The following is a 13,103-nucleotide window of genomic DNA, read 5'->3' on the forward strand; positions in this document are numbered from 1 at the left end:
TGCAAAGTTTGGCGTCATTTCGAGTTGATTTGATTGGAATCGGACGCGCAATTGTGTTTTTAGAAGTTCTTGAATTTCATGTATTTTGGAGGTCCGATTCATGGTTCCAGATGTTATATTTATGGTTTGATCGCGCGAGCGAGTTCGTGTTATATTTTTAGACTTGTATTGATATTTGGTGTGGAGCTCCGAGGGCTCGGATGAGTTTCGGATGCGTTTTGAAGTGTTTGGAAGAGTTGTACAAATGCTTCAGGTCTCGCAAATGCGAGACTATGTTCGCATTTGCGAGGTGGGTGATCGAAATTGCGACGTATGCTGGGGTCTGTCGGGTTCGCATTTGCGAACTCAGTGTTCGTATTTGTGATGGGGCCTGGGCTAGGCTTGTTCGCATTTGTGATCACCAAGGTCGCATTTGCGATATGTTCCATGTTCACATTTGCGATATTTCCGCCTCATTTGCGGCGCCAGCAAGACTGTGATGGATGTCGTTTTTGCGATCATTCTTCGCATTTGCGACATCTGCGACTGAACATAAAAACTAGGGGGTGACTTTAGTCTCGTTTTCATATCTTTGAACCCTAGACTCGGTAGGAGACGATTTTGAGAAGGGATTTTCATCTACTCTCATTGGGTAAGTGATTGTGATCAATTTTTAATTATTTTACATGATTATATATGAGATTTAACACCAAATTTGTGAGAATCAAAGTGAAATTTTGGAAATATTTGTCTATTTTTGAAAAATGAACTTTTGAGATTTGAGAGTCGAATTGGACTCGGATTTTAAAACAAAACACATATATGGACTTGTGGGTTATGGATAGTCGGAATCTCTAACCTTGGACTCGGGTTTTGACAGGATGGACTCGAGATTAATTTTTGGGGAATTATGTAAAGATCATAGCTTTATTTATTGGAATTAATTTCTCTTGCATTATTTGATGTTACTAAGCTGATTTTGGTAAAATTTGAGTCGAGCGGAGGTGAATTTTAAAGAAAAGGCTATTTTAGAGTATTGATTGAGGAATTTTGAGGGAACTATCTTGCCTAACTTTGTGTGGAGGAACTACCCCGTATACCCATAATGGATTGGTTTGTTTGCACTATTTGAACTACGTGAAAGGCGTGTACTCGAGGTGACGAGTGTATACACGGCCTTATATATGAAAATTTGACTGGTTTAGACTCTTAGGTTTCTTATGCACACTAAAGTCAGGTTGCTCTATCATGTTATGTCCTCCATTATTTAATTCACTCTTATATGCCTTATTTGAAATTGTTGGTTCGTATCCTATTACCAAATATACTCATACATGCTTTAATTGGAGTTGTTGCCTTTTTATTATCATGTTATCTCTTTTCATAGTTGATTTATTCTTAATGAAAATCATTGTAACATGTTATGTCTTTCATAGTTGATTTATGCTTATTTGAAATCATTGTTACATGTTATCTCTTCCATAGTTGATTATTCTTGTTTAAAGTTGACGTTACATGTTATCTCTATTAATTTTGAACTACTCTTACTTGAAGTCGTTATTATTTGTTATGTCTTTTATTATTGAGTTTATCCTTCTATTTCATTGTATTGTTGTAATTCTTATATTGATTTACTTGTCGTACCCTCGTATTATTGTTGTTCTCGTTGTACTTGGTGTTGTTGAGTTGTGGACTATGTGTGGTTGTGGTTGTGGTATTGGAATTATTGCTATGAAAACATTGTGGTATATAAGAACATGTGGTGCGAGTTGTTATATTATATTGTTACGCTTTTGGTACATGTGGGATTGTTGAGAGGATTGTCGGGGTATTTGCACGTGAGTTGTCTGTGCTAAAGTTATTATTAATATTTGCACATGCGGCGTGACAAAGCAGGCTATACATTTTGGGTTTGCGCATGTGGCGAGACAAGGTGGGATAATTATTATACGCGTGTGGCGAGACAAGGTGAGCATTTATTTATTATTGTGCACGCGGCGAGACAAAGGGAGGCTTTGTCGGGGATGATTTGTGATGGCCTGGGCAATGTTATTGATGATAGTTGTGTTGGTGTGACCTTCGTGTGTGTGTGTGTCATGCATATCACAAGTTTTGTTGCGTTTTCTCAATGTGCTACTTGGTGTCTCTAATTTTACCTGTTGACTTGAGCTCTGATAGTACACTTGCACAAGAATACACTGTAGCATGTCACATATAGCAATGCATGAGTATGAATTTTGATGTTTATTGATCATGTACATGTGTTATTGTATACCTGCGTTCTGTGCGTGATTGGACTGTTGGTACGTGAGTTGTCTATGCGGGTATGAAGTATTGTTACTATTGTCACTATTGTCATTGTCACAACCCAAACCTACGTGACCGGTACCCAGCACACTACCCGACCCGAGCGAACCAAACCATGTGATGCATCCAAATCATATGCATGAAAACCAATTTAACTGTGGAAACTCCTTGAAAATCATATATATTTTTAAGTTAAATGATAAAATATTTTTCAATTCAAAATCACACATGACGTCTTCCATGATAATAACAATGAGACTAAGTAAAATAAATATACTTTCATGTATGTCGTGTACAACCCCATTACTACAATCTTTCACAACTATCTATGGAGCCTCTATATCAAAGAATAGAACCAGCAGTTGGAGTAATTCCAACAAAAAAAATAAGAAAGAACATGATAACTACCACGAAATAAAAGTGGTGCTTCATAATACCTCTGAAAGAGAGTCATCCCAGCCTGACTGCATGTCACGTATCATACTTCGTCCTGAAACATGTAAAGTAAGCAAGGCCCTGGAAGGGAGGGCCCTAAGGGCTGAGTACACCACAACGGCACTAAATAAGTATCATAAACTCTCTCTAACTTAAATTCTTGGGACAAACTTTATAAAAATAATGCACCGATATTTGATATAAAACGATAAGAAATTTTATCAATTCATGACCCTTGTTATTTTAAATAACAACCAAGTGAAATATAACCCACAATATAAACTTTTAAATCATTTACATCAATCCAAGATTTTGGATAAATTCATACAAAATTATTCCATTTGCTTTAAGTCATCGAAATCACTTTCGGCTCCTTAAGCCTAAACATAAGAAAACCATTCTTACCTTTCACTGGGAGTACTATACCATCACCGACATAAGAGGGTCAACTAGGTTATGTACCCGTCACACCTCATTTTTCCTGGGGGATAGGGGGAGCTGTCACACCTATTTTTTCCCGAGGTGGTAGGGGTAGGAAATTTTTCCAATTAAAGTGACATTAATCGAAATTGAATTATTATTTAATTCAGAGTCGCTACTTGGAATAAGTTATGGTGTCCCGAGTCACCGATTTATTTTAAAATTCCAAATCAAAGAAATTGACTCTATTTATGGTCCGCGAACACAGAAGACCGGGTAAAAAATTCTGTTAACCCGCGAGAAGGTGTGAGGCACTCCCGAGTTACGTGATTTTAGCACGGTCGCTTAACAATTAATACTTGGCCTAATTATCTAATTTATTACATATTTTATTTTACTTTTCAATTATCTGATTTATTACCTGTTTTAAACATATTGTGCATTTTATCTTTGACCGCTTTTAATTATATATTTAAATCGATTTTTAGTATTTATGGAGTTATTTCTTAAACAAGTTATGATGTCGTACACTTGTCGTTTGGTACACATTGCAAATCGCGCCATGTGAAACGCACGCGCCACGTGAAACGCACGCGCGATTTACAACATGTTTATTATTATTATTTGAAGTTATGGTCAAGTCGCGTAAAAAGCGCACTCGAATTGGGATTTACGTATCGTGACCATGCCACGGGAACCGTACCCATGGCCACAATAATTTATTAATCGCGCCCAAATCAAGCTACGAAGTTTATGAATTATTTGTCTTAAAGTGATTTGAGATTTGTAAAGCCATAAGAGTATGTCATTGTAGACAAACATGAAATAGATTAAATTAATTATTCAAGAACTACAAAAATGGGTCATTGTATGAGATTAATGGGCCTAGCAGATTTCAAGTTTTGGCCCAAAAATAAAATAATTTTTTTCATTAGCTTATAGTAACTTCACAACTCCACTTCCTTCAACAACTCATGTGTCTAGGCCCAAACATTGGATCTTCACCAGTGACATAATTCTAGTTAAACTTGTTTAACAACTTAACTCTATACTTTAGACAATTGACAACTTAATTTAAAATAAATATGGAACTACTAAAACTCATTTATTAACATATGAAGGACTAAATAACCAAATAGAGACATGACATTACTTGAGCTTCCATTTCAATGAGATTTTTTTTTTATGAATAATCACAACTCACTTATCAATTAACAAATTTCATTAAATCATTTATGGATGAACCTTTTTTTAAGAGAACATGCTAATAAACTAAAATAAATATACAAAGAGAAAACTCAAAAATTGGCATGTTTAACAGAGAATAATTTCATTCATTCAAGATATAAATGAACACCAAAGAACACCAAAAGAAAAAGAAGCAACCCATATCATTAATCAAAACAAGATAAGAAGTGGACCTCAAAAGTTGAATCTGAAAATTTACGGTTTTACAGTTTTGAATCTTAAACTCATTCAGACCGCACGCAAGACCTCAAACAGAGCATCGAAACTCGTCGACAACCTCAACTAAAAAACTCACTCTTTCGACTGAGTTTGGATGGTAGTTTATGATATTAAAATGGTTGTTCTATGGAGGTTTAAAGGTTGTTTTTGGGTGGTGAAGCTGGTGGTTTTTCGAAAGAAAGACGAAGAAAGAATGACACAAATAGAAATTCACTAATCCTAAAAGAAGAAAATAAATTTCTCTCAATCCCCTCCTCCCTCTTTTTTTTCTTCTCTCCCTCTCATTTTTTTCCCTTGCATTTCTCTTCTATTTATAGAAAACATTTCGGATTTTTTTTATTTCTTAAATTTTTTAATTAAAAAGAATTTGCACTCCCCATCTTTCTTATTTTTTTTAAAAAATAATTCCCCACTTTCCTTTACTTTTATTTTTTAATTTCTCACTTTTTTTACTTTTAAAATCCTACTTTTTGTACTTTTCTTTTTTTATTTCTCACTTTTTTTCTTATCTTTTTTTTAATTTCCACTTACTTTACTTTTCTTTTTTTTAAAATCAGATACTCTTACTTTTATTTTTTAATTTCAACTTTATTTTACTTTTCATTTTTTAAAATTTTCACATTCTTTTACTTTTATTTTTTTAATTTTTCACTTTCTTTTACTTTTTGTATTAAATAATTTCTGCCTACTTTTACTTTTACTTTTTAATTTTATATTTCTACTTTTACTATTTTTTTAATTCCCATCCGAATTGTTTTTAAAAATAATATTAATTAATTAATTAATTTTTATTTAGTTTCGGTTTTTAAATTCATTTTATTTAAAATAAAGATAAAAATAAAAATAATACTAATAGTAATAATTGACTTTTTTAAATTATTATTAATTTTTACCCTAAAAAATGTAACAAAGCTAAAAAATATTTATATTAAATTTCTGAAAATATTTACATAGTAGAAAGTGATAAAAATTCAAATATAGTCAAAAATTAGGTGCTCACAGTTGCCCTTCTTTGCTTGGAAACATGAAGAGTTTTCAGGCAAAGACTAAGTGAGTCATGTGACTAATTTTTTACCAAACCATTATTCAAAAGGAAAAAAAATAAAATATAAGGTGCAGCCGAGTCCTGCTTTTGGACAGCCTACATATCCCGGGTTATAGGGGAATCAGGTCGCGTGTAGTTCAAAGAGAATGGTGGAATGATGAGTTGAGGAGTCAGGTGAGGTTTTGTCGAGGCTCCGGTCCGTTGTCCTGCTATTATATCAAAATAAAAAAGAAACTAAACAAGTCTATCAGTTATGAGTTACAAGATTAATATCTATGAGTCTTCTAAAAATTTGATCTTGAGTCTTGACTGGTTCTTCATGCAGACTCTGATCTAAACCTTGATGCTCGCTAGCTATGGGTTCCAGTTTATTGTTCTATAGCTTCTTCTAATCAAAACAGGACTCCAATGCTCGTGGCTTCAGTCATGTCTTGAGCATTCTACATCTTTTCAAATGCTTTTGCATTTTGGATTCACTTATTTTTTCTTTTCTTTTATTCTGAATTGAGACTACTTCTTTTGGTCATCTCGAACCCTGTGCCTTGAGGTAAAACCTACTCAGACACCAAAACAAACAAACGAACGAAATTTTTCTGCCCCAGTTTGCACTGGAAAACTTTCGTGAGTTATTGTAATAAAATTCTAATCTACTTCTTTATTGAAAGCAATAAAAGGTCGGGAGTGGTGTATCCCGAAAAAGTTATTTTTTTTGGATGGTGTTCCTTTATTGTCAAAACTATGTCTCAACTAAGGATTGGTGTACCTTATATTGGAAAAATGTAGCCAGGGAATGGGATACCCTATATTGGCAAATATATAGGGAGTAGTATACCCTGCATTTAAGATCAAATCAACTACGGAGTGAATACTCTATGTTGGAAAGGAGACTAAGGAGTGAAGACCCTATGTCTAAAATAAAAACAACTAGGGAGTGGAGACCCTATGTTGGAAAAGAAGATTAGGGAGTAGAGATCCTATGTCCAAAATAACATCAACTAAGGAGTTGAGACCCTATGTTGGAAAAGAGACTAGGGAGTGGAGACCCTATGTCCAAAAATCATCAACTAGGGAGTGGAGCCCCTATATTGGAAAAATGACTAGGGAGTGGAGACCCTATGTCTAAAAATCATCAACTATGGAGTGGAGACCCTATGCTGGAAAAGTGACTAGGGAGTGGAGACCCTATGTCTAAATATATCAACTAGGGAGTGGAGACCCTATGTTGGAAAAGCGACTAGGGAGTGGAGACCCTATGTCTAAAAATATCAACTAGGGAGTGGAGACCATATGTTGGAAAATCGACTAAGGAGTGGAGACCCTGTGTCTAAAATAATCAAATAGGGAGTGAAGACCCTATGTTTAAAAAGTGACTAAGGAGTGGAGACCATATGTCTAAAACATCAACTAGGGAGTGGAGCCCCTATGTTGGAAAATCGACTAGGGCGTGGAGACCCTATGTCTAAAAATCAGCAACTAGGGAGTGAAAACCCTATGTTGGAAAAGCGACTATGGAGTGGAGACCCTATGTCTAAAATAAAATCAACTATGGAGTGGAGACCCTATGTTGGAAAAGTGACTAGGGAGTGGAGACCCTATGTTGAAATAATCATCAACTAGGGAGTGAAGACCCTATGTTGGAAAGTCGGACTAGGGAGTGGAGACCCTATGTCTAAAAACATCAACTAGGGAGTGGAGACCCTATGTTGGAAAAGGCGACTAGGGAGTGGAGACCCTATGTCTAAAATAACATCAACTAGGGAGTGGAGACCCTATGTTGGAATGGAGATTAGGGAGTGAATACCCTGTATCTAAAATAACATCAACTAGGGAGTGGAGACCCTATGTTGGAAAATAAACTAGGGAGTGGAAACTTTATATTGGAAAGGCGACTAAAGAGTGGAGACCCTATGTATAAAATAACATCAACTAGGGAGTGGAGACCATATGTTAGAAAAGCGACTAGGGAGTGAAAACCCTGTGTCTAAAACATCAATTAGAGAGTGGAGACCCTATGTTGGAAAAACGACTAGGGAGTGGATACCCTATATCTAAAATAACATCAACTAGGGAGTGGAGACCCTATGTTGGAAAAGAGACCAGGGAGTGGAGACCCTATGTCTAAAAACATCAACTAGTGAGTGGAGACCCTGTGTTGGAAAAACAACTAGGGAGTGGAGACTCTATATCTAAAATAATCATCAACTATGGAGTGAAGACCCTGTGTTGGGAAATCAGACTAGTGGAGGCCAAATGTCTAAAAATATCAACTAGGGAGTGGAGACCCTATGTTTAAAATAATCAACTAGGGAGTGGAGACCCTATGTTGGAATAGCACTAGGGAGTGAAGACCCTATGTCTAAAACATCAACTAGGGAGTGAAGACCCTATGTTGGAAAAGCGACTAGGAAGTGGAGACCCTATGTCTAAAAACATCAACTAGGGAGTGAAGACCCTATGTTGTAAAAAACGTAGCTAGGAATTGGAGACCCTATACTACCGTGATTTTGAACCCTTTTTTCTTTCTTTTTTTCTCTTTATCATCATTTTTTTATTTCAGAGAATGAGTAAATGCGGGAAAGAAGTTTTGGAGGAGACTTCCCTTTTGGAGTGGTTGCTGCAAATCTATTTCTAGCCTTTGCACAATTTTTATTTGATTGTACCTCCTTCTTGCAAGGTTGCTTTTGGTTTGCACCTGTTTCCTGTTTTTTTCAAACAAAAAACAATTTGTCAGTTTTAAACGGTGGTTGGTTTTGTGGCCTTGATTGTTTCAGTAACTTGGTCTCGGCCCTTTCAGCTGCAGCTGGTTATTTCCTGAATATCGATTGCACTTCTGACCCTAGAGAAACTTTGGCTTTTCCAGGCTTTGTCATGACGGGTAGTCACGTGAGACTTAACCTTTCAACTTTATTTTGCCTTTGTGGGCATTCGACTTTGATTTTCCTTTCTTTTCAGGAGTTTTGATTTTGAAACATCGGCTATCATGACCAGTCGGAGTCGACTCGATGCACCTACCGAGGCTGGGTGCCTTCTTGAATAATGGCTCGTATCAGACAAAAACCCTGTAAATCAATCTTTCCATCCTTTCTTTGTCTTAGTTTCAGAACAGAGTTAGACCGAAAGAGATTCAAAAAAAAAAAAGAAGCAATGGAATGGACAAATGAATTTAAACAAGAGGTATCCCTTTCGGGGAAAAGGAAAAAAATGGACTTATCTAGAGTGCATGCGGACTTCAATGAACATGACATGCCTCTTGGACTGGATGTCTGATCTGCGTAAACCGTCCAACTCTAAGAAATTCATCATAACTTATACCTCAAAATTGAGAAACCTTGCCAGGACTATGTCGATGCCGATAGTTGTGAGGATCCCCTTTTCGATCAGTGACGCCCTTTGCGGGTTTTCACCAACTGACCTCTATCATTTCTCTTCTTACCATCGCATTATAGTGCTCTTTTCAAGTCTTCACTAACAATACTCTCTCATTATAATTTCTCTATTTATCATCGCCTTATGGTGCCCGTGAAGGTTTTCACCATTAAGACTCTCTTATTTTATTTCTCTCATTTGGTTGTATCAAATCCAAGTGGTTGCATCCTTCAATTCTTGAATGTTCTTGTTGCTTGATCGGAAGGACTTTGAAAAGGACTTGGGTGAAAAAGGATTTGGATTAAATTATAACTTTGGAACCTTTCAGACAAAACCATCGCCAACCAATTATAACATATGTCCCAAATTCACTTTTGGGGAATTGTGGATTTTTATTTTGGTGTGACTGAACCGAGAGAGAGGCTGCCTACGTATCTTTTGTAGTTCAAGGAACATGAACTTGTTTGGATTTTTGTTTTGTTTTGTTTTTCTTCTTCTTCTTTTTTTTTTGTTTTGTTTTTCTTCTCTTTTTCTTTATTATTATTATTTTTTTTTTAAATAACATCTTCAGGCTCCAAAGAGGGTAATCAAATAAAGGTAACCGACTCAAAATGGTTAGCAAAAGGATTAATGATGTTTGGATAGCGAGAATGAAAACCTTCGTCATCCCAATCAGAGAACATTAATGCACATTGAGGGTCAAACATAGTACCTTTTGACTACATCCGCGTTGACAGTTATTTCAGGGACATTTCATTTGTTGCTTCCGAGGTACAACACTCTCTTTTGCAGTACTCTCGTTATAATGTATGGACCTTTCCAATTTGGAGCCAATTTTCCTTTAGCTTCTTCATGAGGTGAGAGGATACATTTCACAATGAGTTATTCTATTTCAAATTTCATGGGCCGCACTTTCTTGTTATAGACACGGGCTATTCTTTGTTGGTACAATTGCCTGTGGCAAATTGTGGCCAATTATTTTTTATCAATTAGTGTCAATTGTTCCAATCGGTTTGTGACCCAATATTTATCCTCAATCTCGGCTTCGACAATGACCCGGAGAAAGGGAATTTCAACTTCTGCAGGTTTTAATCGGGCTTGGCATATGCTTATTCTCATACTGTTTCAATTTTTTGTTTTATTTCCTTAACCTCATTTTCATTGCATTCTGCTTCTTGATTCATTATTTCGAAGTTTGACAGAGTTTTAGGATCTAGTCATGAAGTCCGCAAACATGTCATGTTATTAAAATCTACATGAATCAAAACTGAAAAGAGAATAAGAAAAGTGACAAGATTAAAAAAAAAAAATCATAGACAATGAAATATTAATTTCATTTGATTTTTTTATTCTTTTTTTTTTAATTTTGAAGATAGAAAGGTTTACATCGAAAAGTACGACAATAAAGTAAAATATTTGGATCACACCCTGAGATAATCCGGACGCAGAAAGGATAGCAAGACTAGCTACCGAGACTCCCGTATGATGAAGAACTTTCAGGCTTAGCGACCGTTTTTTAGCTTTTCTTCTGTCTCGGCAATGGATGCAATGACCTTCAGTGACGGATCAAATTCTTCATCTTCACAAATCATTCCGACTAATGGCACATTGGCGTGAGTAGGCAGAGGATTGTTCATCATATTAGGGTCCTTTTCTTCCACTGCTCTTTTGAGAGTCCAACAATCTTCAGTATCATGTCCCACTCCTCCGGATTAGTATTTACATCTAGCATCAGCTCGGTGCAAGGGGGACTCGGGGTTTGGCCTGTTCGGGGTTAATGACTGCAGTAGAGCTAGCATGACTAGCTTTTAGAATAAGCTCGAGAATGATTCACCAATAGGGGTGAACTGATTCCATCTCGGGAGGCTTTTTTTTTTTTTTTTTTCATATCTTGATTTCTTTTTCTTTCTCTGTTTTTTTCTCTGTTATTTTTTTGTCACTCTTTTCTTTCTTTTTCACTGAATTTTTTTTCGGTTTATTTTTTCACTCAATTTGTTTATGGCTATGATCGAATCCAATAGAGATTGTCTACGTATTATGACGCCGCATGAATCAGATCTCGTGTAGTTCGGAAAGATAAGAAATAAAATATATAAACTAACTCTTTTTTTTACTCATATACAAATAATCCGACAAAATCTCCTAGCAACGAAAATATTTTCAACTTTTTTTTTCGATTTCAATTTTTTATTTTTTTTATTTTTATTTTTGGGAATCGATGAAAGAAAGACATCTAAATAAGAAAGAAAATATTTTTGGATTTTGATTTTTTTTTATTATTTATTAATTTCAAAAGAAAGAAACTATTTTTTTAGATTTTCATTTTGTTTTTGAAATTTGGGAGAAAGACTTACAAAAAAAGGTTGAAAATATTTTTTGGATTTTAATTGATTTGTTTTCCTTTTTCAAATGAAAGACTTCTATAAGGAAATATTTTGGGGATTAAAGTTTTTTTTTGTGTTTGGATTTTTCTAAGAAAAGACTCCTAAAAATGAATTAAAGGATTTTTTTTTATTTTTAAAAATTGGAGCCGGAACCGATGAGGTTGCCTACGTATCTCACATCCGGTGAGAATCAGACCCGCGTAGTTCGGTCAGTTTTGACTGAACAGGAGAATCATGACTTTTGAAAATATTGGCTTATTTTCTTTCTCTTTTTTTTCTTCAAAATTTAGGCAGATTTTCAGAATATTTTTAAAAATACCTAACTCTCACTCTTGTTTTTTTTTTTTCTATTTTTTTAAAATTTTCTTTCCCTATTCTAGAAGTCGGTCAACATGCAAGCCGACACAAACAAATGCACAAGTAGCACGTAAGATGCATCATGATGGTCTTTTTAAATTGGGTACATCTGTCCTAGATGGACCCAACCCGTGTGTTGAGTCCCCAAAGTCAAATGCACGTGATGCAAACAAACGTTCCTACTAGGGATCCGGCATGAGGCTATGTTATTCTAAGTTTAAATCCTAGGGTGTATTGTTCTAGATCTGGTTTACCCGAGCGGACAACTCGAGCCGGGGGGGGGGGGGGCAGCGTACCGGGAATACAGAAACTTCACCAGCTTTGAAACTTGTCCGATCCTCGTTCTAAAATTAGGATATGACTCTAACATAAAATAAGCCAAGTGAAGCACACGCTTCCCAAAAGATTTAGAAGACTCAGAGAGAAGAAAGGTTTTCGTAATAGTTTATAAACAGTTCACGGCAATATCAAAGCGGTAAAGAGCGGTAATAAGCACATTAGGCTCAAACACGTAAAAAATCAGATAATAAACAAAAGCCAAGTATAAAAGTCATCTAAGCTCGAATTCTGAACCCTGAACTAGAAGTTCTGGGTTCGTATCCCCAACAGAGTTGCCAGAGCTGTCACACCTCCTTTTTCCCGATGGATAGGGGGAGCTGTCACACCTCCTTTTTCCGAGGGGGTAGGGGTAGGGAGTTTTTTTTAATTAAAGTGACATTAATCGAAATGAAATTATTATTTAATTCAGATTCGCCACTTGGAATAAGTTATGGTGTACCAAGTCACCGATTTATTTTAAAATCCCAAATCAAGGAAATTGACTATATTTATGATCCGCGAACACAGAAGACCGGGTAAGAAATTTTGTTAACCCGGGAGAAGGTGTTAGACACTCCCGAGTTTCGTGGTTTTAGCACGGTGGCTTAACAATTAATACTTGGCCTAATTATATAATTTTTTTAAATTATTTTTTTTACTTTTTAATTATCTGATTTATTACCTATTTTAAACCTATGGTGCATTTTACCTTTGACCGCTTTAAATTATGTATTTAAATCGATTTTTTTAGTATTTATGGAGTTATTTCTTAAACAAGTTACGATGTCGTACACTTGTCGTTTGGTACACATTGCAAATCACGCCACGTGAAACGCACGTGCGATTTACAACATGTTTATTATTATTATTTGAAGTTATGGTCAAGTCGTGTAAAAAGCGCACTCGAATTGGGATTTACGTATCATGACGATGCCACGGGAACCGTACCCATGGCCACAATAATTTATTAATCGCGCCTAAAGCAAGTTACAAAGTTTATGAATTATTTGTCTTAAACTAATTTG

This window comes from Nicotiana tabacum, chromosome 15, assembly GCF_000715075.1.
Source record: "Nicotiana tabacum cultivar K326 chromosome 15, ASM71507v2, whole genome shotgun sequence".
Classification (NCBI taxonomy): domain Eukaryota; kingdom Viridiplantae; phylum Streptophyta; class Magnoliopsida; order Solanales; family Solanaceae; genus Nicotiana; species Nicotiana tabacum.